Source organism: Sphaeramia orbicularis, chromosome 7 (genome assembly GCF_902148855.1).
Source record: "Sphaeramia orbicularis chromosome 7, fSphaOr1.1, whole genome shotgun sequence".
In the NCBI taxonomy this organism is placed as follows: domain Eukaryota; kingdom Metazoa; phylum Chordata; class Actinopteri; order Kurtiformes; family Apogonidae; genus Sphaeramia; species Sphaeramia orbicularis.
Window position 1 is genome coordinate 41,444,250 of NC_043963.1, and position 24,109 is coordinate 41,468,358.

The window sequence follows — 24,109 nt, forward strand, 5'->3', positions numbered from 1 at the left end:
AAGATAAGATAAGATAAAATAAGATACAATAACATAAGATAAGATACAATAAGATAAGATAAGATAAGATAAGATACAATAAGATAAGATAAGATAAGATAAAATCCAATAAGACCAGATAAGGTAAGATACAATAAGATAAGATTCAGTAAGATAAGATAAGGTAAGATACAATAAGATAAGATACGATCAGATAAGATATATATTAGTCCCACAAGGGGAAACTCCAGGTTTACAGCAGCAAAGTACGAAAGCACCATCTGGAAACACATGACAAAACAAGAAAAGCACTCAGAGAGCGCAGACTTCCGCCAATACAGATCAAATATTCGCCTTAGCTTTATGTCAGTGATATATGACAATGGCCTCTATATATGTGCCAAGTTTGAAGTAAATTAATGCAAAACTGATAGTTTATAGATATTTGAAATTTTGCCAATTACAAGTAAATGGGAGAAAATAAAAAGATTTAAAAAATTCATAAAAAATTTGAACTTTGACCTACATTCCCAAAATGTAACCACATCTGTTCTGGGTCACTGGCAATCTATAAACCAAATTTGGTATGAATTCAACCAGTAGTTTTGCTGTTAGAGTGTTAACAAGCAAACAAACCGAACCAAAACCAATACCCCTTGCCTCTCCTTCCACTCACTCCTCTCCTGGATACTTCACTGCTGTCCTTCTGCTCCTCTACAACCACAACACATTCTGCTGTTGTCGCAGAAATTCAGTCGGATAACGTCAACTGCCAGCTCAACACAAACCAACTCCAACATAAACATCTCTGCGAGTCAGTTCGAATCCATAGAATTCAGACTGATTTGTGCTGATGTGCTTAACTTGATGTCTTGAGTCTTTTTTGTGCTTTGTTGATGTTTGCTGGTTCCATTACTGGGTCAAATTACACTACTTTAGAAGTGCAGTCAGCTAGAGTAAAAAAAAAAAAAAAACACCAAATTCTAAAATAACAATCCTTTACATATCTGCCACACTGAACATCTAAATCAGGGATGTCAAACATACCACCTGCGGGCTAAAACTGGACCCCCAAATGCTAAAATTTAGCCCGCAAGATGAATTTGATACTGACAACATTAAAGGTAGGGTAGGAGATGTTTCCCTGGAGCATTTTTTTTTTACTATATTGCTTAAAATCTCCTTCACATCCTGATTACAACCAATTAATTAAATGCTCTAACACAAAAATAAAAAAATTTAGCCACCTGTGGAATGGACAGGACTGAAAAAACACCATCCAATCATTTTAACCGGCTCATTGAAATGATTGAACGGTGATATGTCTATCAAAATTAACTGCCATTTGTCCCTCCCCCCTCTGCGCGTACCCCTCTCCGTGTATGAATCGTGCATTCTCAGAGGTTCGGAGCACTTGTACAGGAAACGAAGCCAGAGCTATATTAACTATATTAGGATGAAAAGTTCACTGGCAAACTGTTTTGTCATTAACGTAAATCACTAGGAAATGTAACGTTAGCGAGATAGGTATGAACTGAGGCTGTTCTGTTGATAAACATTATGGTGAAATGCACAGATTACAGCGTTCAAAGCAAACTTTGTGGGCTGCTAGCCTGACATCAGTCTGACTGCAATCAGCTGTTCTTACTAGCCCGAGATTAGTTAGAAGTCTGAAGAAAGGGGTTTGGACTTCTGAATTGTGTATTTTCAAAATGTAGCTTGCTCGAACCGTTTTTCCAGGATCTCCTACCCTACCTTTAAAGATCACCATAAATGCATCACACTGGACCTTTTTATTATGTGAATAACAGGTGGGGGCAGAACCTATGTGGAGCAGCCAGAAGACACGTACCATCATTGATTTGAGTGCGAGTAAACAAGCAGCAGTCAGTGAGCGAGATTGAGTGGAAAGCACGAGTTTGCGCTTGTTTGTGCAGCCGTAAACGTCGCACTCCACCATTGTCCTAGAGACGCGACCCAGCACTGGTCAACAACATGTCATCTTGGGCTATGTTCAGACAGCAGGCCTTAATGCACAATTCGGATTTTTTTGTGATGTCCGATTTTTTGTGTGCTCGTTCATATTACAAATTAAATGTGACTTCTATTAGTTCTCGCTATGAACTGAATGCGACCCTGAAGTGACCCTGTTAATACTGATTTTAATACTGACCATAAGTGTTCTATTAGTTTATAAGACACCTATGATAGCTCTTCAGTCTTCATTCTCTTTCTAAGCACAGGCCAAGATATGAATGTTTACTCTCAGTCAGTTTCTCAATTCCGTATGTTTTGTAAGCTACTTTGTCTCTAACAATACCACAAGATACAACATAACCCATCTCCCTAAAACTTCCCAGGACAACTCCAAGGTCTTGCATTCTGTCTGTTTGTATCGTATTTTCTTTCTTCTGCTTAGCGACAGTGTCATACATCATATTAACCAATCACATTTAAGCGTAGCGCAGGCTACTATAAGTTAGACTGACTTCCTGGACAGGTCAGAACTGACTTCTGAGAGAGGGCAAAGCTTCGTTTGTCAGTTTCTCACCTGTGCACAATAAAGGAAGGCCTGACTGACAACCAATCCATTCTCCACGAATTTCTTTGTTGTTTACGCCTTCACAATGACCCGCATGTGCAAAAGAGGTCCTGACGTAATACATGACCATGCAGCACGCACTGTGTTTATGGACGTAAATATGGAGGCATCTTGTATCGACGTGTTTGTGGCATGATAAAGTTTCTCTACAACCAAAGTCAGTACTGTTATGGAAAAATAATACTCTACTAATTCGTCTTCAAAAAAGAAGGGTCAGTTCAAGCGTTCAGTGTCAAAGAAATCACTTTATTTGGAGCTCCATAGAAAGAAATATCACTCAGACAAAAGACTGAGATGGTCTGAACCCAAAAATACAAATCACAATGTAGTCTTCTGTCTCCAATGAGAAAATTATGATGTGTCGAAAGTGTTTTGGTTAGTGTCAGGAACTTAGAGATAAGACCCCTGTGAGAAATGTTGGTTTGGCCTTCTACTCTGGACAAAACACAAAAGAGGTCAAAACTGCTCTATAATACACAGTGACATGAATATATCTGAAATAGAGTTAGAAGCCTATATGATATATGAAATATATGAAAATATATATGACTAGAAAAGCACTCAGAGAGCGCAGACCTCCGCCAAGCGCAAAAATTCCCCACATAATCGGTGATACAAATCCTACATTTATTTTTTAAAATAAAATCCGCCTTCTGGATCAGATCCGGATCAGCCTTTGAAACGTGATAGAGGGACCCATTGTCAATTCCTGAGTGAAATTTCATGAGTTTTGGTCAATAATTAAGCGAGATATTGGGAAACGAAAATTTTGGCCCCATTTTCCACAATGTTAACGAAAATTTCAAAGTGATCCAGAATCCAGGATTTCTTCCGGATCACCCCCAAATGTTAATCATTTCTTCCTTATCCCATTTCCAACAAACCCTGAAAATTTCATCAAAATCTGTCCATAACTTTTTGAGTTATGTTGCACACTAACGGACAGACAAACAAACAGACAGACAAACAAACCCTGGCAAAAACATAACCTCCTTGGCGGTGGTAAATATAGCCCTGCGATGAACTGGCGACTTGTCCAGGGTGTACCCCGCCTTCGCCCCTATGTAGCTGGGATAGGCCCCAAGCGACCCCTGTGACCCTAGTGAGGATAAAGCAGGTTCATTCAATGAATGAATGAATATATGAATATATATGGATATAAGTAATTTTGCCATTACAGTCAAATAATTTTCAGTAGAAGATTAAAAAAGAGGAGAGCCAGGTTTTTTGCTCTGGCCTTTTGTGGTGCAATGGCTGCTACATCTGTACAAAATATTTGGATGCAGAGTCGGAGTCAGGAGTGGTGGGATAGTGATGTTAGTGCCTTCACTGACACAGACTTCATTCATAATTTTTGAATGACAAGAACATTTAAATATATCTGTGACCGCCTCTCCGTAACACTCTCACAGCAAGACACTCATCTCTGGCGACCTATATCTGTTCGCAAGCGTGTTGCAGTCAGGCTGTACTTGCATTTCAATGACATAAAGGTTGGATAAATGCGACCTGGCCGTTTAGACTGATGTCGCATTGCAAAATATCCGATATGTATCAGATTTAGGACCACATATGAAAGTGGCCTGGGTTGGATTTGAGAAAATCAGATTTGTGCCGTTCAGACTGTCTTAAACAGATCAGATACAGGACAAATAGCAGCAAAAAGTCAGATTTGGGCCACATTTGGGTGCAGTCTGAATGTAGCCTTAGACTGGTGTCTGCCGCAGAGGGTCAAAGACCAGTCCATCACAGCCCAAGTAATCGGACAAACAATACAACGAGTCTGCGTCACTACCGGTGCTGGAACAGCCCATGAAGGAGGCAACATGTCACTGATGTGATGACCCATGTGGTCCTGATGAGTCATGTATTTATTGTTTTAACAGAAGCTTTTACAGGATGTTTATGGTGTTTAACAAACGTCTACAGTTCATTACAGTGCGATAAGGCCCATTTTACAGAGGGAACGTATATAAATATTCTTCTGCTTCTCACTGGTTTTAACAGGCGACATCACATAACTCCTATCCTGGCATCCCTTCATTGGCTCCCTGTGTGTTTTAGAATTGATTTTAAGATTTTACTGATTACTTTTAAAGCCCGAATGGGTCTGGCTCCAAGCTATATAGATGACATGTTAACTACCTACGAGCCAGCACATAGCCTTAGATCCTCAGGCAGAGGGCTCCTGGCTGTTCCAAAGTCGAGGCTTAAATCTAAGGGTGACCGGGCCTTTTCCATCAGGGCCCCTCGACTTTGGAACGGCCTGCTTGCGGAATCAGTGGCATCTTTTAAGTCACTTCTTAAGACACACTTTTATAGACTTGCTTTTATGTGATGTTTGTCCCTTTTAATTTTAAATTTAAATTTTTTTTTTTTTTTAATTTTTGAATCTTATCCTGTTTGATTGTTGGTTTATATTCTCATACATGATGTTGTTTTATCTCACGCCTCTACTTTTGCATTGATTTAACAGCATCATGTTACATTACCCCTGCCCTCCTTATTCCGATTCATTTAATCTATTTGAAGTGTCATGTTTCTGCATTGTTGTACACATCTCTCCTATTATGTTGCTTCTATTTTAGTGTTTTTATTTACATCTTTTATCCTGCTGTTGTGCCCTTTACTTGTTTGTCAAAGCACTTTGTAAACTTTGTTTTAAAAGGTGCTATATAAATAAAGCTATTATTATAAATATATAAACTTACAGATACACCATACAGGGATGATTTTGAAACATCAAAAGAAAAAAGAACAAACCAGAAAAGCACTCAGAGAGCGCAGACCTCCACCAAGGCAGATCAGTCCCCTCCCCCGATCACCACCAAAATGTAATCATTTGTTCCTTGTGCCAGTGTCAACATTTCCTGAAAATTTCATCCAAATCCATCCATAACTTTTTGAGTTATCTTCCTAACAGACAAACAGACAAAACTAACAAACAAACCCCGAAGAAAACATAATCTCTGCCGTTCCTTGGCGGAGGTAAAAATAAAACTGATAAATCAAAACAAAAATATTACATGAACTATGAGTCATGTATTTCTGTTTTGTTTGTTTGTTTTGACAGCTCTCTCTCTCTCTCTCTCTCTCTCTCTCTCTCTCTTCAGTGCCACAAATTACTGTATGAATGTTGATCAGCTGCAGGTGTGTGACTGGTGGAAGCTGATGCTGACTGGCTGGGAGTGAGGATATAAACTGGCTGATGCTGATGCTCTGCCCCCCTCCCCCTTCTGCTCATCCTATTTCAAATGATGAAGGTGTTTAGTTTGTATGCTGTGCAGCCTGATCACAATCAAGGTGTACAAGTATATTTGCATCAGTTATTAATCAGTATTGCAAAAAGATACCCCCAAAACCATTCCCAAAATGTTTCTTTGGTCATCTTATTACTAGATCTTCAATCCTCCAAATTTGAAGAAAATCGGATAAAAACTGATAAAATGGCGACCCAATGAGCGTGAAAACACGTGCACAATTTTATTGTTATAAGAGAGTAAAATTATTGTACATAATGTTTTGTAACACAGTAAATAATTTCTACTCAACTCCTGTGTCTTTTTTATTACAAAATACACACATCACATTGCTTTTCATTTACTGATCATTTTTGTTGAACAGCTGTTTGATTATCAATTCTTATTTTCAGTATTAAGACAATCAACCATTTTGTTCTGAAAACCCTTCTTTTACAGCCCTTTAATTGTTATAATAGAATGGGAACCTGTTATTTCAGTATTATTATGACTAAATATGCACAACTAGACAGATTTTGGTCTGCTCCCTGGCTGCAGAAAATTTGGTAACAATGTGGCAAACGGATGTTTACGTCCAACCGCATGTTTTCAATGGTGCGTTGTTCACCAAAATTCCTGTAGTGTCCGTACACCAATATACTTCCATCAATAATATGGCGTATATGACTTATAGATATATTGTTCTAACTTGTTCACTTCATGCATGAGTGAGCAGGGTTGGGGTTAGGGTTAGGGCTACCTTGGTCTGTCCTCAGTGACATTTTCAGGCCTAAACAAGTTGAATTAACTTTGAAAGGCAGGAACAACTGCCATGGGTAAAGAAATGAAATTGACATGGTGGCCAAAGTGTTAATGCTGTAATTTGGCAATTTTGTGGAAAACAAGATGGATGCCCATTGTCCCCTCCCATGACCTTTGATTGGATTAAAATTCCACCGCTACTTTGCGCAAACCAGTTTTAACTTGAATTGTGCATTTTGCCCCTGCTCACTCATGCATGAAAACCTGGGTCTGTAAATTTGGACAAACATCCACCAATCCCCTACCTACTGACATCCATAAAAGAAAATTCCAATAATTATCAAATGTGGAACTGGGGGTAATTTTTCCAAATCTGTAGTTTTTTTGTTTTTTTTTGATACACCCTGTAGTGCAGGGGTGTCAAACTCATTTAGTTCAGGGGCCACATTCAGCCTAATATGATCTAAAGTGGGTCGGACCAGTCAAATAATATCAATAATAGGATAAGAACTTTTGAGTGAAAAAAGTAAATTCCATAATGAAAATGTTTACATCTACGAATTGTACTTGAACATAACATGAAAAAATATGAACACCCTGAAAATTCTTTAGTGAAATAAGAGCAATGTTAACAATATTATGCCTTAGTTTATCATTTATACACATGAATCACAACTTAGAGATCACAGCGGATCTACAAATACACAAAACATTAAATAACAGGGAGAATATTAGTAAAGTTCCACATACTTCTCTTAAGACATTTCAGATATTCACATTTTTTGTAAAAAGGCTAGTCTGTAAATGTAAAAATGTTTTTGTGTAATTTTACTTTTTTTTACACTAAAACAAAGAGACAAATTTACAGTTTTCATTAATTCTAGGTTATTATGATAGTATTTTACTGGTCTGATCCACTTTAGATTGAAATAACCTAAAATGATTTTAACATCCTTGATTGTTAATATCTTCAGTGTAATTTTTGCATTTCACAAATTCATTCCAGGGGCCGGATTGGACCCTTTGGCGGGCCGGATTTGGCCCCCGGGCTGCATGTTTGACACTTGTGCTGTAGTGAAATAGTTGAAACTAGAAGCACTCGGAGAGCGCAGACCTCCGCCAAGGCTGATCAGTGGCCCCCCCCCGTGGGCCCCCCCACGCCAAGGAGGTTATGTTTTTGCCAGGGTTTGTTTGTCTGTCTGTCTGTTTGTTTGTTTGTCTGTCCGTTAGTGTGCAACATAACTCAAAAAGTTATGGACAGATTTTGATGAAATTTTCTGGTCTTTGAAATGTGATAGAGGACCCATTGTCAATTCCTGAGTTAAATTTCATGAGTTTTGGTCAATAATTAAGCGAGATATTGGGAAACGAAAATTTTGGCCCCATTTACCACAATGTTAACGAAAATTTCAAAATGATCCAGAATCCAGGATTTCTTCCAGATCACCCCCAAAAGTGAATCATTTCTTCCTTATCCCATTTCCAACAAACCCTGAAAATTTCATCAAAATCTGTCCATAACTTTTTGAGTTATGTTGCACACTAACAGACAGACAAACAGACAGACAAACAAACCCTGGCAAAAACATAACCTCCTTGGCGAAGGTATTTAATATAAAACGTTGATAACCCTGATAAAACGTGAATAATTAAATAAATTATGGATGCCTCTGAACCTGAATATTCTTGCAAACATTTCATAATATACAATGTGTGTTCAAATACCCACACTATGTATTAAAAAGCATAAGTTCAAGCATGCTAATGGTCGTATGTTCTCAGGAACACAGACATAATGAATAAAACAGATAATGGAATAGTTGTCGTAGCCGTGTGGATGATAAAGGGGCTTGGGCTCGGGGCTCCGTAAAGGCTCGGCCCAACCCTGCAATTAATTCTGATTACACTGCTGAAGTTTTACCTGAATATGTTTTCATACTGCAGGTGGAACACTGCTGATGTGAGCAGAGTTCAGTCGACTGTGTGTGAAGGTTCACGAGTTGTAGAGATGACGAGGGTGAGAAGGTAGAAAAATGGAAAACATGCAAGCATTACCTCCTATACATTATTCACCTCGAGACAGCTGAGAGTGTATTGAAAACATGCAGCGTACACTCATCTGTGAGCACTCACACCTGCAAACAAAGTGCAGCATGTAGCCTACACACACACACACACACACACACACACACACACGCACAACAAAACCCTCTGGGAAATGCGTACATGCCATTTTGACGCTACAACAAAAATGGTAATCTATACTTTACACCTCTGCTCATTCATCAAAGTGAACATCACCGGGGAGCTGATTGTGCCTTATTCCTACTCTGCAGCCCTAAGGGGGTGGGGTTGGGGGTTGGAGGGTGGGGGGTGGGGGGGGTGCTGTCAGTAAAGCGCTAGGCTCCACTGGGACATGGCTAACATACATGGCAGACATCACACTGAATCTTCATTCTAGACCAGACACGTCTTTTCCATGGGCAACTTCACTTGTGATACACATAAAGTCTGACTCGGTGATTATTATGCTTCGGTCTAATAAATGTTCAAAACACTTCATGTCTGCAACTCAATCGGTGAGCGTTTGTGAATATTTTAAGTGCTTTGTCTTGCAGCGTGTGTGCACTGAAGGATGCTGGGAAGTTTCCATGCACAGTCGAACATACGAGGACAATGATATTAGTAAGGTTATAATAGTTTTGGATTTTTCATTATAGTTTAGTTTTATTTAGTTTAGTTTTTTCTTTAATTCAGTTAGTTTTAATTTGTTTTAGTGCAGATTTGCTAGTTTTTGTTAGGTTTTGTTTTTTTGTAAATGCTTAGTTTTAGTTTTTTTTATATCTTTTATCTTCTTCGCCGTCGTATTCAAATAAATCAAAAACAGGACTCTGCTGCTTTCTCCCAACTTTAGTCTCCAGAAGACAACTCTAAACCACAAGTGACGAGAAGTGACGGACCGTTAAATATCATATGGTGCCAGCAGCTAAAATCGCTTGAGGGAAATAAATTGATTTCATATCAATCTGACTTTTGACAAAGACGAAAACGAAGGGAATTTTATTCAGAATTTTTATCTGTTTTAGTTAGTTTTGTAAACACACAATAAATACAGTTTCAGTTAGTTATTGTTTTTTTCTTTTAATTCTAGTTTTTATTTATTTCAGTTAGCGAAAATGTTTTTACAATTCTAGTTTTCGTCAATTCGTTCATTTTCGTTAACGATTATAACCTTGCTTGTGATATACATAAAGTCTGACTCGGTGATTATTATTATGCTTCGGTCCGATAAATGTTCAAAACACTTTACGTCTGCGGCTCAATCGGAGAGCGTTTGTGAATATTTTAAGTGCTTTGTCTTGCAGCGTGTGTGCACTGAAGGATGCTGGGAAGTTTCATACGACGGCAATGATACTAGTAAGGTTCTAATAGTTTTGGTTTTTTCCATTATAGTTTAGTTTTATTTAGTTTGTTTTTTTCTGTAATTCAGTTAGTTTTAATTTGTTTTAGTGCAGATTTGCTAGTTTTTATTAGGTTTTGTTTTTTTGTAAATGCTTAGTTTTAGTTTTTTTTATATCTTTTATCTTCTTCGCCGTCGTATTCAAATAAATCGAAAACAGGACTCTGCTGCTTTCTCTCAACTTTAGTCTCCAGAAGACAACTCTAAACCACAAGTGACGGACCGTTAAATATCATATGGTGCCAGCAGCTAAAATCGCTTGAGGGAAATAAATCGATTTTATATCAATCCGACTTTTGACAAAGACGAAAACGAATTGAATTTTATTCAGAATTTACATACGTTTTAGTTAGTTTTGTAAACACATAATACAGTTTCAGTTAGTTATTGCTTTTTTTCTTTTAATTCTAGTTTTTATTTATTTCAGTTAGCGAAAATGTTTTTACAATTCTAGTTTTCGTCAATTCATTAACGATTATAACTTTGCTTGTGATACACATAAAGTCTGACTCGGTGATTATTATTACGCTTCGGTCCGATAAATGTTCAAAGTTACTACTACTCAATGCACACATTAACTCAAAATTAACACCAACATCACAACCCTGCTGAACCCCTGCACATAAAAGAACACGTTTTCAACAATATACCCAATACCCACAATGCAATGCAGCAAATACGCGACAATATGTACTACAATTTTAAATTAGAAAGGAGCAAAATGTGTATTATTCAGTCCTTGAATAATTAAAACTACTGTTGCAGAAACAAAGCTAAATTCTATCAAGCCTTAAAGTTTGGTAAAGTTCTGTGCAAAATCATGTTTCTCCCTTTTTTTTCCTGTGCTTCCCTCCTTTTCTTGTGGTAGGCGTGGTCTGTCAGCAAAACATGTCCAGGCTCGTCAGCTTTGTACTCAGCTTTTAGAGGAAGCTTACAAGATTTTGAAGCTGTACTAACTTAATATATTTCTTTGTTAAGTTAAAGGCAGAAATGTCTGTTCAAAATCAATATGTTATTAAGTTAAGAGTGTTTTCCTTGTTTTTCATTTAGACCAACTTAATAAAATAACTTATCATCTGATTTAAATGTGTACATGTAACAAACTTAATTTTTTTAAGCAGAGAAAGCTCTTGATTTTAAACTTAACTTACTAACCCCATGAATCATTTTTTATAGTGCACTCACTGTTCATGCAGAGGTGGACCTTACAGACCCTGTAGACCACATTGGACCTGAGATTGGTGACTCACTGTCCTCACTGGAACTGTTAGTGTCATTATCTTGTATTGTATGTGGAAATGACCAAAAATAGTCACTTGCCTTATTAAGGGTTAATGATAATAACCATGTTATTATTTGACTGACCACTTCAGATCAAATTTGGCTAAATGTGGCCCCCGAACTAAAATAAGTTTGACCCCCCCTGGCCTATCCTATAGCTTGTGTACTTCCTGCTGATAGATGGCAGCAGTGATCATACAACCTCCTCTGCAATCATTAGCGCGAGAGCTTCACATGCTCCATCAAACAATTTTCAGAGAAAGAACACAGATGTGTCCCTGTGGATATTACTGATCAGGTTCCCAGTTTGGCTCTAAGCTGAGGAAACTGCATCAAAAGCATGTGTTTTTTTTTTTTCTTCCATACGTCTCGGAGCCTATTTTTTTCCAGGCTGCTTGTGTCCTTTCAGCTCGTAGAACAGATGCAGTCCAATGCAAATGAAACAGCTGCTTCTGGGGACGGTGACGGCCGAGCAGATGGATGCTTTTAACACAATGGAAACTGTAGCTTGAAGTTAGTTAAGGACACATGCATTGTTTGCAGTTTGAGACGCATCCATGAATCACTCTCAGAAGGTTTGTCTATCATTTAGTCTGTATTATGTGTAAAATCAGTTTTCTCAGCTCTTTCAAGTCAGGTTTATTTTGTTGCAGTTCAGATTCTGCTGATGCATCACTGACCTTATGGCTCATAATGTTCTGATGATGATGTAAATACCTACTGTATATAACCTGTCGTTGACTGTGGATGTTTCTGTCTTCATAAGTTGCACTAAACACGTTATGTTCAAACTGAACACCTTCCTGATAGATTTGCTCTCAAAGTCCAGGGTGCTGCTCTTGTTTTCCTCTTACTCATTGCAGTGTTTTTTTGACTCTTGAACAAATGATGCACAACGTTGACTACAGTAGAAATAGAGCTTCATGGTTTTGACGAATAATAGAAGCTATCGATGTAAGTTTGCGTTGTTACACAGCCAATATAAATAAAATGACTTTAAATATGTACCATCCTGTGCAGAATCTCGGGGCACTTTTAGCTATGTTCTTTTACATGGTTGTAATGAACATAATAATATATAAATATCATAAGAAAATAGAAAGGAAATATGATGGAAAAAAAAACCAAAAACCAAAAAACAACTGCATGACTTCTACAGGAAACAATATCTTGTATATATACATAATATATATATCATATCCATCCATCCATCCACCTACACATCCATTCATCCATCCATCCATCCGTCCATCCATCTGTCATCCATCCGTCCACCCACCCACCCATCCATGCATCTGTCCATCTGTCTATCCGTCCACGCACACATCCATCCATCCATCTGTCCGTCCATACATTTGTCTGAACACCCACCCACCCACCCATCCATGCATCTGTCCATCTGTCTATCCACCCACACATCCATCCATCCATCCATCCATCCATTCATCTGTCATCCATCCATCCGTTCATCTGTCCATCCATACATTTGTCTGTACACCCATCCATCCGTCCACCCACACATCCATCAATCCATTCATCCATCCATCTGTTAGTCTGTACATCCATCTGTCCGTCCATCCACACATCCATCCATCCATCCTCCGTCCGTCCGTCCATCTATCCGTCCACCCACCCACCCACACATCCATCCATCCATCCGTCCGTCCATCCGTCCGTCCATACATTTGTCTGAACACCCACCCACCCATGCATCCGTCCATCCGTCTATCCGTCCACCCACACATCCATCCATCTGTCCATACATACATTTGTCTGTACACCCATCCATCCATCCGTCCACCCACACATCCATCCATCCATTCATCTGTTTGTCCGTACATCCATCCATGCATTCGTCCGTCCATCCACACATCCATCCATCCATCCCCCGTCCGTCCGTCTATCCGTCCACCCACCCACCCACACATCCATCCATTCATCCATCCATCATCCATCCATCCATTTGTCTGTACACCCACCCACCCACACATCCATCCGTCCATCCATCCATCCATTTGTCTGTACACCCATCCATCATCCATCCATCCATCCATCCATCCATCCACCCAACCATCCGTCCATCCATCCATCCATCCATCCATCAGCAGATGAAGGCATATATGAGATAAACCAACACTTCTGTGTGTAAAAGCCGAAGCCATGTGAATATGAAGTATCTTATTTGAAGCTCAGACCTACACTTTGTGAAAACTGTGACCATCCCTCTGACAAAATGATTGCAGACAAAATGAGAGAATGTAATGAGAAAGACTATAATGATGATAATACAGTAAGTCATGAGAGAATAGGAAATCAACGGAAGTAATCATCGAGGGAAATCATTACATTATTAGCTCATTTTATGACCTTTATACAAGATATTAACATGGATGAGAGATGATAAAATCATTAACAGAGTAATGAGCATCAGGTAACAGGTTTTATGGATTTGTGATGAATGTATCCCTGCCTGGCATAAAACCCGTCAAGTTATTGAGCGTGGGCTTTTCTGGAATTCAGATGCAGAGCTATTCCAAGAAACTAGATTAACCGCCCTTTAACCTCTATAATCTAGTAAGTGTTACCAACCTCGATGTGGAGAACAGACTGGTAGGTTTCACACTCGCTCTGATTGAGCTCAAATTCAAGACTATGAAAAATGAACCACAAACAAATATTGCAAAGGAGACAATGTTTCATCCAAATCACAGGCTTTTACTACAGCCATGATAGTTTTAAATAGACCCAACTGTTCTAGTAATAATGTGAATAACTACCCAATGTGAATAAAAATGTAAATGTAAACACTTCTGTCGTAGAGAGACTGGACCAGAACCAGGATAATATCAGCATCTAGGCTAATAAACAGGTTACTGGGTCTAATGTCATCATTTATCTTGGTGCAGAGATGTAGTCCAGGGTATACGGCGGTGTACAGAGTATACCTACTTATTTTTCAGTCAGTATTGCGTATACCTACTTCTGAATCCCCTTGATGTGCACCATTCAGTAGTATCTGAGCCAAATTGCCCATGTTTTCTCCTAGGGTGGTGAAGCCATGACCCGCCCTACTCTGCCTCTGATTGGCTACTACTTGGTACCTTCACTGATTAGATTGGTTAACTTTAGACATGAGGACTGATCAGCCAATCAGAGGCAGAGTAGGGATGGGAACCGAGAACTGGTTCTTTATGAGAACCGGATCCCAGTAGCTTGATTCCTTGGAATCGTTTGCCTGCCTGCTTAACGATTCTGCTTATCAATTCCGCCTTTGTTGCGCATGTGCCATGACCTCACGCGAACGCTGCATTGTTTTGGTCAGAACATGGCCAACATGGCTTTGTGGCAGAAACGGTCTAAAAAGACGACACCAGGTCCACTTGTCACACATGCAAAGCTTCCATTTCTTAAAAGGGTGGAATCCCTCCAATATGTTCTAACATTTGTCCACAGCATGTGATTTATTTGACATGCTACTTAGCAGCGCTTGTGAATCTAGTGGCAGAGTGAACACTAGGCCATCATCTGGGCCCAGTTCCAGTTCCGGTGTGGGCAACAAAAGTCGTACCCCCTCAAATACAAGTTTCCGAAGGTAGGGGAAAGGAAATGAGGTGCACAACAACGGGAGACGGGCCAAGTCGAACTGGTTCCACATAGTAGAAATGCGACAATAGAGGAATTAGTAAAGTGTCTTTAGTTTCACTTTCACTTTCACTGCACGCCCCCACCCCCCTCCTCCCCAAACCAGGCCCGGCATCATCTGTTATTATTATTTGTACATATTGTATATGGTATATTTTCTGTGCAGAGATGGAAATAAAAAGACAGTTAATGCAAACGCACCCGTCTGTACTCTTTTTATTCCCTCACCCAATGAGAATCGATAAGGAATCGGATCAATAAGCAAAATCGATAATGGAATCGGAATCGTTAAATTCGTATCGATTCCCATCCCTAAGGGCGGGTCATACCGAGGAAAATATTGCTAACTTAACGCCAGAGCCAGGGCTCTGCTTAGTGCCAGCCACCTCTGGAACCTGACTGGACACCTCAGGTGCCACTGACATCCCAGTTGATTGACAGGTCACTGCACGTCTTGTTGAAAGATGCGCGATTATTGAAAATGCGAACAAGAAAGGCAGAATAAATGTCTTTCAAATGATTGACATATATCAAGAGAACCTACTTTCATGGAATACATAATTCTGAGGTAAGTTTTAAGGTGGTTTCAGAATGAGTCACTGCTTTAAACTACTGGTCATATGACTGCAGATTTAGAGAAGAGGTTTTGTCGCCAATAATATAACTGTGTGAGTAGGCTAACGTTATGAAAGGCTAATGTTGTCCTATGTTTGCCTCATGCTGAATACATTTACATTCATGCAGCTGATGTGTGACCAGTAACACCTACAAACTGCTCTTGATCAAGTCATGATAATTTTATAATACTGAGCCCTGCTCTGCCTCTGATTGGCTAGTACTTGGTACCTTCACTGATTAGATTGGTTAACATCAGGCATGAGGACTGATGAGCCAATCAGAGGCAGAGTAGGGCGGGTCATGCTGAGGAAAATATTGCTAACTAGCGCTGGCCACCTCTGGAACTTGACTGACAGGTCACTGCACGTTTCGTTGAATGATGCGCAATTATTGGAAATGCGAACAAGAAAGGCAGAATAAACAAGTGAGTGACACATATCGAGAGAACCTACTTTCATGGAATACTTAATTCTGAGGTAAGTTTTAAGGAGGTTTCAGAAATAGTCACTGTTTTAAACTATTGGTCATATGACTGCAGATTTAGAGGAGAGATTTTGTCGCTAATAGTTAAACTGTGTGAGTAGGCTAATGTTATGAAAGGCTAACATTATGAAAGGCTAATGTTGTCCTATGTTTGCCTCATGTTGAATACATTTACACTCATGCAGCTGCTTGTGTGACCAGTAATGCCTACAAACTGCTCCTGATCAAGTCATGATGATTTTATAATATTGCGCAAATACTACTGATGGATTTTTGGGTAAACTAAATAGAGTACTCTTACATGTCACTATTTTTAAAATGGTATTTTTCTGGACTACTTAAAAAAAAAAAAAAGAAGGGGCAAAAATTGAGAGTCTGTCCACTTCTTCAGGGACCACTACACTACTGTACAGCACAGAAACAGAGTGTATTTTCATTGGTTTCAGTCCACATCACAGAGCCTCCTTACTTACATTTATAACATAACATTCAACATTTCACTAATATGTAGATATCTGAAGAAGCATTTCATAGAAAAGAGATTTGTGTGTGCAAACATACACACACACATATATATAGATAGATCTGCCCTTCTCCATTTTCAACCCAAGTGTGTAAGTGTTCACCAGAGGGCTAAAAATAACCCCCCCCCCCCACCTTCATACAACCTAAGAAAAGCCCTTTGAAGTTGTTGGGGTTTTTCCTCTTCCTCCTCCACTCTCTGAAGACACTGTATTCTGAACTCGGAGGAGGGGAGGGCTTCAAAGAGGGGGGAGCTGAGGGATCGAACGAATGGAGGAGGAAGAGGAGGAGGAGCTGTGGTTTGAAAGAGTAGAATGTGACGTCGGACTGAGGTGATGAGATCAGGATCAGCTTCTGCTTCTACACTGTGTTCCTTCATCCTCATCCTCATCATCATCATCATCATCATTTTTATTATTACTATGTTTTTTTTCTCATTTCTTCTGTCCATCAGTGTCTGTCGCTGCCTTCACTGTCCCATCAGCCATAAAAAAAAAAAAAAAAAACAGGCATCAAAGCGGATCAGACTGATGGAAACATTTTGATATCCGGTGCTTGTGATCCAACTAAAAATTACTGTGTTGCAATTTATTTATAACTTTAATATATTTATAGACATATTGCGTAACAATTTTGTCAGACTTTCTTATCTACATGTCCACACAGATCCTTTTTTCATTCTAGACAAACAGCCAAAAGTGATTATATAAGAGCTCTAAAAATATCATTACTGTGCTATATATAAGTGTGTCTGAAGTATATTTGATGGGAGCAGCTCCAGTTTTCCTTCAGAACAGCTTGACTCTGTGACGGTTGTGACTCCGTACAACACCATGTCATACACTCATTCACATTTATGGCCACAGCCACCACAGACACTGGCACTGTTCAAGTAAATGGACATTTTAAGTCACGCACACACAGCTTTTCCCAACACATAAATTGATGCTTTACACTGGACTTCAATGACCTTGAATTTACGGTCCAGACAGTACCAGCGTAGCCAAATGCAGACTAAAGAATCATGACGACACACATCGGTTTCTCAACTGCCTCTTTTAAGCCACTATTATCCGACCGAACGTTGACTATTTGGAGCCAGGAGTGACCCCCACCTCCCCCCATTAAAAAAAATCTACATATTGTTAGCCTCATAGCATAATTGCTGAAGTCATATTTTTGGCCAAATTGTGATATCTGCTTAACTTTACTCTCCTAACACTGCTGATTCATTTTATGAAAATATCCCAATTTGGCCAAAAATTATTAATTATAAGGCTAATGATATGGCTTAATTCCCCTTGACCCTGACCATAATGCTGATGCTTTTTTTTTTTTTTTTTTTTTTAAATAAATCTTTTCATTGGATTTTCATACACACATGGTAATATCTAACATGTACAACATTTCAATGTGTTCTAGTTAAAGGTAGCAAACAATTATCTTTATACAACATATCCTGAGAGCAACAATTTTAATCTAACCTAAATGGCTTCTATGAATGGGTACGGTTACATGATGTTTTTTAAATCCGATTTATTTTTCCAGAAGAAATGAATCCGGAACTAAAGTACTTTCTCTTCTGTTTACATGGAAATGTTAAACCCGAATAAAGGTTTACATGAGAAACGTTTATTCGGTTCTCGCAGCCCTTCTGTTAGCTTAGCTTAGCATAGTCACTGCATTTCCATGGTCACATGTAGCCAGTTTTTTAAAGGTGATTTGTTGTCTTTTGTAAGTGATTTTGTGAAATCCGATTCTCCCTAATTATTTCTTTAGGTCCGCGACTTACTGCACTCATACAATCTTGGGACTGTTGTGTTGACGGAAGTTGGAAAATCTTTTTGTTGGAAGGGATGCATGTGCTAAATTAGCTTTGCTTTACCGTTTTAGCTTTGCATTAGTTTTTATTTCCCAAGATTTTATTAGTGCAGTAAGTCACATGGCCATGATTTGAGCCTCAGTTTGTGATCATATTGACACCAGCGGACTAAAGTAATGATTAGGGAGAACTGAATTTCACAAAATCACTCATAAAGTACTACGAATCACCTATAAAAGCCTGGCTCCGTCTGACCCTAGGAATGAAGCGATTATGCTAAGCTAGGCCAAGCTAAGCTAACGGAAGGGCTGCGAGAACAAGGCAATCGGTGCACTGCAGTGCAAACTGTTTAGCCCACTTATCGAACTCATTAGTGCACGACAAATGAATGAATAAAAACAAGTGGTGAACTATTCCTTCAGGGTTTTAGAGGCTGGTAGATCCCATCAGAATAGCCCACTGGAACGGTTTGGTAAGATTAGACTGCATTGCATATTCTTCCGCCAGCGCAGAATGTGTGCGTCATTGCGACAGGACAAGACAACGAGTATGTGCAGAATGGCAGGAATAAAGTCCAAACGGAATAAAGGGTTTACATGTCCGAGGAATAATTTAGCCAGGATTCAAAAGTGGATTAAACCAGTGACTTTAATCAGGTTTAAATTTAATCTTAACTTTTCTTTTTCAACTGGAATAAGGTGTTACCATGGGCATCTGAAATAGGATCTAACTTTTAATCAGTTTAAACCAGGAATAAAAGTTCTCATGTAAACGCACGGAATGAACAATAATAAGCCATTATCCCTTCCCACCCACCTTGAAAGAAAAGACAGAATAAAACAAAACGCAAACACAGAAGGAGAAGAAACAGAAAAACAAAACAAAAACAAACAAACAAAAAAAAAATGACTAATGCTGGATTTGCAAAAAAATAAACAAGATTAAAGTAGGTAATTAAATCAACTAGGGGATGGGAGGGGGCATCTAGTCACTCTCTGGGTGAATCTATTAGATAGATGTTAGATGGAGTTGGTTCCTGAGCATCTTTAGTAGCAGCTCAATGTTCCCACTGTGTGCTATATGCTATTGCTAATTGCTAAAGCTAATGCTAATGCTAGATACTGTGTGTATCAGAGCCTAAATTTCCCTACAGGGTTAATAAAATGAGTTAAACTTCAACCTTTATTAACCACAACTACAACTGATCTTTCTGGAAAAAAATAAAAAATTTAAAAATAAAATCATACAACAAACAGATGCTCTGAAAGTCCCACCAGGCAAAGAGGGTGGAGCTTCAGGAACCCAAGGAAACCAAGGAAACCAAGGAAACCAAAATTCTCACTTTGTGCAGTAATCTACACCTGGCTTTTCTGGCTCCATCCATAATAATATACATTATATAGCACAGGTGTCAAACATGTGGCCTGGGGGCCAAAACCGGCCCACCAAAGGTTAAAATCTGGCCCGCAAGATGAATTTACAAAGTGCAAAATGTAAAAATTACCTTGAAGATATTAATAGTCAAGAGCATCAAACTCGAAAATAACAGCATAATAACCTAGAAATAATGACTCCAAATTTTCTTCTTGGTTTAATGTGAAAAAAAAAAGATATTAAGCCTTTAAATAATGGCAACACCAATTTTTTCTCTTTGATTTATTGCAAAGAATATTAAATTCTGATATCCTTGAACAAGAAAATGTCAATAACTTGTCATAACGAATATGAACAACCTGGAATGTCTAAGAAAAATAAGTTCAATTTTAACAATATTCTGCCTGTTTTGTGTCTTGGTAGAGCTGATCTGTAATGCAAATGTACAAATCATAAGTTGAGGCATAATATTGATAAAATTTGACTTATTTTATCTCCAAAATTTCATTTTTTTCAAGGTTTTCACATCTTTTTTTGTTTTGGATAGAAATAGTTTCATCATTTAATGTTATTTTTTGCACTAAAAATTTGGAGTTGTCAGTATTTATAGATTATTATGCTATAATTTTACTGGTTCGGCCCGCTGGAGATCAAATTGGGCTGAATATGGCCCCTGAAAGAAAATGAGTTTGACACCCCTGTTATATACACTAAATGTTGTCTAAAAATGAACATTTATTTGCAAAATAGTATAGCAAACTATTACATGATCAGAAACAAATTAATTTTAGCAAAAAAAATGTCTGGGGTCGCAGAAATTTGTGATGTTAAAATGGGGTCATGAGTCAAAAAAGTTTGGGAACCACTGGGTTACAGTGTACCTTTAGGAAAAACATGACAACAGGCCTACATTTATAACCTAAGTATGTCTCCCTGTAAATAGCTCATATCACTGGCTGACTTCTGGAAGCCAAGCACCACCGTCTGAAGACCGACACCGAGCAGCCGAGTGTGAAGGTGTGAACACGACTGCACTAAGAGGTCGGACCAGAGGTCACCACGTCCGCTCTGTAATGTAATAAGCCCATGTGCCCTTCCCTGGGCCACAGTCTGGACCTGGGCCCGCCGCCCTCCATCTGTCTAATGGACAGGCCTGCGGCTCATACGCCAGGCTTTTACTGTGGATGGGTGTGTGTGTGTGTGTGTGTGTGTGTGTGTGTGTGTGTGTGTGTGTGTATTACTGTGTGCATGTTGCTGAGGGGGCTCTTTACAAGATGCTGCCGCCGTCAGGGTTCACTGTCCCACTTGGCTTAGAGCTTTACACTGTTTTTTTTCTCACTTTCATTTCTTTAGGCTTCCTCACTCTTCATCTGTGCATCTTCACATTCTTTTTTTAATGGATGGAATGAATGAATGAATGAATGAATGTATTCAGGGGATGTCAGCTTAGTCGTTGTTGTACATTTCTATACATTAAACCCTCCCTTTACATCATGTGCATGTGCAACCACAATGTAAATATGTAAATAATAACAATTCTAATTCTATATTTACATAAATAATGTGTCTTTATTATTCATTTTTCACTTGTTTGTGGTTTTTCAATGTCTCTTTTTTCTCCGCATTTGCTTGTTGTATGTTGCAGCTGTTAATTGTGAAATTTCCCCACTGTGGGATAAATAAAGTCTTGTCTTATCTTATCTTGTCTTATCTTATCTTATCTTATCTTATCTTATCTTATCTAATCCTTTCCAATCTTATCATATGGTATCATATCATATTGTATCTTATCTTATCTTATCTTATCTTATCTTATCTTATCTTATCTTATCTTATCTTATCTTATCTTATCGTTCTTATCGGATCTTATCTTATCTTAGCTTATCGTATTATATTGTATCTGATCATATCTTATCTTATCTTATTCTATCTTATCCTTTCCAATCTTATCTTATCCTTTCCAATCATATCGTATCGTATCGTATCGTATCTTATCTTATCTTATCTTATCTTATCTTATCTTATCTTTTCTTAGCTTATTGTATCGTATCTTATATCTTAACTTATCCTATCTATCGTATCTTATCTTATCTTATCTTATCTTATCCTATCTTATCTTTTCAAATCTTATCTTATCTTATCTTATCTTATCTTATCCTTTCCAATCATATCGTATCGTATCTTTTCTTATCGTATCTTATCTTAACTTATCTTATCGTATCATATCTTAACTTATCCTTTCCAATCATATCGTATCGTATCGTATCTTATCTTATCTTATCTTTTCAAATCTTATCTTATCTTATCTTATCTTTTCTTAGCTTATTGTATCGTATCTTATATCTTAACTTATCCTATCTATCGTATCTTATCTTATCTTATCCTATCTTATCTTTTCAAATCTTATCTTATCTTATCTTATCTTTTCAAATCTTATCTTATCTTATCTTATCTTACCAACACTTGGATGCTTCCATCATGTCCACAGTTTTTTAATGTGATTTTGCATCAAATGTTAAGTGGGCTGATTCTAAGTCACCTTCACTAGCCTTCGTTTTACATCCACTCTGGAAATCTGAAACATTCCTCCTCTGTCATTTTTCTTTTTTTTTCCCCTCTTCCTTGTGTCCTTCACTGGTGGAAGGAGGAGGACGTTACTGGCACCAGTCCCGGGTCGGCGTACAGAGAGTTGAACAGAACCACATCATGCATCATCCTCCAAGTCCAAAAGCATCAAGTTTCATTGAGCGTTGAAAAGCAGTTGTGTGATGTACAGAGGGATCAGTGAACAGACCTTCGGTCTAAAGCACGGGTGTCAAAAATACGGCCCACAGGCCAAAACCGGCCCACTACAGGATCCAAACCAGACCGTGGGTTGAGTTTGTGAAACATAAAAATGACACTGCAGATAGGAACAATTATTTTAGCTCTGGTTCCACATTCAGTCCAATTCTATTTCAAGTGGGTTGGATTAGAAAACACTATTATAATAACCTATAAATACAAACAACTCAAAATTATTCTATTTGTTTTAGTGTAAAAAAAAAAAAAGTTACATTACAAGGAAATATTTACTTTTACAAACTGTTTTCACAAAAATGTGAATTACCTGAACAAATATGAACAACCTGAAATGTATTTAAGAGAAGTGTAATTTCACCAGTATTCTGCCTGTTACTAAATATTTTGTGTATTTGTAGATCCACTGTGATCTGTAAGTTTTAATGCAGATAATCTGATGCATAATATTATTATTATTATGAATATACAATTCTATATTACACTTTTAGGAGCCTGTTGAAAATGTAGTGCCATTCAAACCAAGCCTACCCTGAACAATGAGACTATAAGTAGTTTGTGAAAATGGATGAATGATTTCAAAATTATCCACAATATCTCATTTCAAAAGATTGGGTCATTTTACGTCATAATAGTTCTGAAGTGCGTCACTGGCATTCCGTCAATGCTACATTAAACATACAGCCACAAATACTGTTGTACCGACTGAGAAAATTACTTCACTGTCTTTCTCCTCAAATATGATGCACACCAGACAGGGGAAGCTCATTGTCGGCTTACATAAAAAAATGGTCAAGTTATTTAAACATAAATCCGGCCCTCCGTTCCTTTTTAAGAAAATGGTTGGTGACCTTATTGAACCAAGTAAACAAGAAAATGCTGAAATTGTGTTAAATTGAAACAAGGAAGTACAATGAGTGTGTTTTATTTACAGTGCAAGAAATGAACGAGTAATTTCGTAGTGGTTTCTCTCTCCATTTCACAGCAGAATGCGTGACAGTATTAAACTGAACTCTGTCAGTGAAGGAGTAGATCTCAAAATAGCTGTCAATCAAACAAGATTCTGCCTTTTGACTGATCCTCCAATCAGCACATGAAAGCCCAGCGTCCAGCCCAGCTGAGCTCCGCCCACAGCTCCATTCACCCCCAGAGACGCTGGGCATCTGGAGGAAGGACAACATCATGGCATTTATCCAATTACCGTCCAGTTTTGAGGCAATGGAAAAAACTGTTCCATTCAGTCCCATTGAAGTGCATGGACGCTGAGCGTCTACGGGCAAATGCACTGAGCAGAGATCGAATGAGAAAACAGCGCAACGGGAATGTATGAGAAGTAAACAACATCGAGTCTGCTGATTTGTGATGAAGCTGATTCTGCACGAACTTGTCTGTGAGATGAACGTGTTCTGACACATTTGTAGTCAAAGAAATGTCAACACAACTGTACATATTTGGCCATTTAATTTTCATAATTTCAGGAGAAGCTGAGCTTCCCTTGCAGTCTATGAGAAATCACCACTGATGCA

General features: G+C 38.4%; 1 protein-coding gene across 1 annotated transcript in view; it reads right to left on the reverse strand.

Moving 5' to 3' along the window:
• LOC115422758 (LHFPL tetraspan subfamily member 4 protein-like) overlaps positions 1-24,109 on the reverse strand; it is a 69,129-nt gene that overhangs the window by 8,695 nt on the left and 36,325 nt on the right. The window lies entirely within an intron of this gene.